The 4197-nt window shown below is 40.9% G+C and overlaps 1 pseudogene; it reads left to right on the plus strand.

Moving 5' to 3' along the window:
• The first annotated feature begins 1767 nt into the window (after positions 1 to 1767).
• LOC119511414 lies at positions 1768 to 2714 on the plus strand (annotated as a pseudogene).
• The last annotated feature ends 1483 nt before the right edge of the window (positions 2715 to 4197 follow it).

Here is a 4197-nt window from a genome sequence, read left to right on the forward strand (position 1 = left end):
GAGGAGTAACTAATACATACAGCTCACCAGTCTGCCATCTTGCCCCACCTCTCCCATCCATTTTTATTGAGTAGTTTTGACTTTATGCTTTTTACTTGTAGGAAAGTTTTACAGTCTGTATGTGAGTCCTCTTTCACCTATAAGTGCTGTGAATAATTCCTCCCAGTCTGTTGCTACCCTATACATTTTTAATAGTCTCTTTTGATGAGAAATTTTTAATTTTTATGCAGCCTGATTTATCAATGAATCTTATATTATTAGTTATTTTTTCCCCTATCTCAGAAACTTTGTTTAAAGATTTGGTCTAACAGGTGGGAAAGATATTCCCTTATGTTTGCTTTTAGACACTTTATAATTTAACCTTTTGTCATCATGTTATGACTAATCAATTATCAATATGAAATGTGAAGTTGCAAACTTTTTTCACATGCATATTAAATTAATATGCAATTTGTTTAAAAGACTTTCTTTTTGCTATTGAATTTTTAGCAACTCATCACAAAAATCATGACTATTGATATATGGGTCTACATTTGGATACATATTCTGTTGTGTTGATTTATTTTTCTATTCTTATGCAAAAATAAAACTATTGTGGTCATTGTAGCTTTAATCATTGTAGTCCAGAGGCCATGTACTCTTACTCCTCCAAATTTGTTCTTCTCTTCAAATCTGTTTTTCTATTATAGGCCCTTTGTGTTTCAATATCATTTTTAGGATTACCTTTTCAATTTCAGATTTCAAAAACATTTGCTAGGATGATGCTTGAGATTGTGTTAAACCTACAATTGAACTAAGAGACTGTTGACATCTTCATAATATTCAGTCTTCCAATGCATGATAGTGGCATATCTATTATTTAATTTCTTTCAGCAATTTCTCATAGATTTTTCACTAGAGGTTTATCTTTAAATTATCTGTTCTTGTCATATCTTTTCAAGTACCACTTATTTGTGCTGGTCTCATAAAATGAGTTAGAAACAGTTTCTCCTACATTGTTTCCTGCATTTGTAAAATATTAATATTATTTCTTAATTAGATGTTACCTAAAAGTCCCAATGCAACCATCTAAGTGAAGATTCATGTTCTTACACCCATGTTCATGATTTAGATTTTGCCTCTTTCTTTGTGTACGGTTTTCTTAAGTTGTGCTTTTCAAAGAATTTATGCATTTCATAAATGTTTTCAAATTTACTGGCTTAAAGATTATCATAATATTCCCTTGTTAACATTTTAAGATCACTCCAAAATAGCCAAAAGAAGCAGCTAATGAGGAAGGGGCCTGAGAGTCTGGGTTACATTAGATGCTGAAAAGAGGCTCAGAGATGACCCATTGAAGTGAGTTTTCACTGGGGGAGTAGGAAGTGGATGTGGGGTTTCCATGGCCATGTCAGCAGATAGCAGTGCATGGAGGGCCCAGAGAGAGGGAAGGAATGGACAGCCCTACCCAGGAGATATTTTCCTCAGCCTCACTTTAGAGGAAGGTCAGGGTGAGGGAAGGGAGCCTCCAGAATACAAATCTAGATGGAAAAGAATTCAAGGGCAAAATGAAAGGAAAAGTCAGTGAAGGTTATGTGGTTTTCAGAAAAACATTGCACTGGGTGGTGGGTGAACAAATATATGGGCCTTCATCAATTAAACTAGTTGACTCTTCCCTTTCTGAGAGCAGGATCAGTTATCAAATAGTCACAATGAAACCTGATCCTGGAATGAGTGTTGTGTCACCTTTGCAGAATTTCCAGAGGGAGGGGCAGTACTGATGACCACATGGAGTCAAGCCCAAGAGACATGCCTGGTCAGGTGGGGGAGTCAAACCAGACACTGGTGACAGAGTTCATCCTGCAGGGTTTCCAAGAGAACCCAGAGCTGCAGTTGCCCCTTTTCAACTGCTTCTTCTTCCTCTACACCATGGCCCTGTGGGCAATGATCTGATCGTCACCGTCATCACCTGCAGCTCTGACCTCCACCACCCCATGTGCTTATTCCTTTTCAACCTGGCTACCATGGACATCATCTGCACTTCCTCCATGCTTCTCAAGGTGCTGGCAGTACTGGCCTCAGAGGAAAACACTGTGTCTTTCCAGGGGTGCATGGCCCAGCTCTTCTTCCTCTTGCCTGAATCTTTTGAGCTGCTGCTGCTCAGAGTCATGGCCTATGACCATTATGTGGCCATCTGCTGGCCCCTGCATAATGGGACCCTGATGAACCTGTGGCTCTGCCTGGTACTATCCATGATAGTCTGGGTCATCTGTGCATTGACCTCCACCCTGTACACTGACCTGACAGCACAGCTGTCCTTTTGTGGCCCCAATATCATCACTCACTTCTTCTGTGAGGCCCCCCACCGTTGCTGCTCTCCTGCAGCTCCACCTATATAAACAACATCATGACATTCTTGTCTGCTGCCTTCTTTGGATGCTTCAACTTCCTGCTCACCCTTGTTTCCTATGGCTACATCATTTCAAGCATCCTATTTATCTGCTCAGCTGAGGGGAAACAGAAGGCCTTCTCCACCTGCTACTCCCAACTCATTGTCTCTGTCTTGTAGACAGACAGACATCAGCCCAGTCTCCAGCTACAGCCCTGAGAGAAACAAACTGGCTGAAGTGCTCTACACAGCTATAAACCTCAGCCTAAACCCACTCATCCACACACTGAGGAACAAGGAAGGCAAAGCAGCCCTTGGGAAACTGTTCCCCTTTTGTAGATATTAAATGCCATTCTACTATCCTGTGCTCCCTTGTTTGTATGTTCTAAAGGCCATGCTTATAGAAGTAAGACTTAGCTGTTACAATTTTAGTAAAGTCATCTTCAGCTAGGGATGTTGACCAAGTTAGTGTGACTCTTCTGGGTCAGTTGGTTTGCCGGAATTACATGGATGTGGTGCACTGGCCCCAGCATGTTCTCATTAAGTGAACACATAATAAACCTTGTGTCTACACAATCAGAGATAGTTCCTGATAGGCACTCTTCTTTTACTCTGGGAAACACCATGCTCTGGCTGACCTCTCAGAGAGCTCTAATACTTGACACTGCCCCTAGCCTCTCCTGATCCAGTCCTCCTTGTATGTCACTACCCCTTTCTTGCCCCACATCTCTAACTAAAAAGTTGACCAGCTGAACCATTATCTGACCTCTTTGGCCCCATACATTTCCACCACCCATGCACTGTCTCAATTCATGCACTTCACCAGATATGCATTTATTCATAGGAGTTTATTTGCCCAGGATTCTCTTCCCATTAGTAGACATTCAAATTCAGTTTACAATCAAAGCCAGCACAAATGTACTCTCCGCTATAGTCTTCCCTCCTCTTCTGAGCTACAAATAGCATGTTTCTCTGCCATATGTAGTGCTGTTTACTGGGACCTCTTGAGGATACTAATTTCAGGCCAAGATCAGCACCCCTATCAGCAAAATGAGTCCCTTTGTGTTGGATATATTTCTGCCTGTTTTGTCCAGGGGTGGCTATCTACTCTAACACCCACTATATTTAATCACTCCAATTTGATGTGTCTAATGGCTAATTATGGCCCAAATCCTCAGCTTGCTCACATAAAATAACCCAATTGTGCATGTATAAATTCAAGTTGCATCAGAAGCCAACACAAACATATGACTACAGCTGCTCCAGGTTCTTCATGAACAATTCTAGATATTTTAACCACATTTAATAAAAAGCAGGTTTATGATCATTAAGTTTGATATTTTCTTCCAATAGTGATCTGAGTCATGTGGGAAGGGCTTTAGGTTAGCTGGGTATGTTCAGTTTGGTGGGATGGGGGAGTATGTCTGTTGTACAGAGTTTGGGGTTCCCATTGTTGATTCCTGGAGTGAGGGCTTTATGCTATGAATTCATTTCTAAAGTTGCAACAATTACCAAAACTAGGTAGCTTAAAACAACAGAAATTTATTTTCTCATTGTTCTGGAATTGAGAACTCCAAATCCAAAAAATTGGCAGGATCACACTCCCCTAGGGGTCTATGAGAAAACTCTCCCTTGCCTCTTCCAGCTGTGAGTGGCTCCTGGTGATCCTTGGCTTGTGGCAGCATTACTCCAATCCCTGCCTCCTTGTCATGTGGGCATCTTCCCTGTGTCTCTACTTTATGCCTGTGTCTCAAATCTCCCCTTGTTTCTTTAAAAATAGATCTTTTACTGAACTGAAATTATATCCTTAAGTTAATTATATCAGCAAA

This window comes from Choloepus didactylus, chromosome 16 (assembly GCF_015220235.1).
Source record: "Choloepus didactylus isolate mChoDid1 chromosome 16, mChoDid1.pri, whole genome shotgun sequence".
NCBI classification, from domain to species: Eukaryota; Metazoa; Chordata; class Mammalia; order Pilosa; family Megalonychidae; genus Choloepus; species Choloepus didactylus.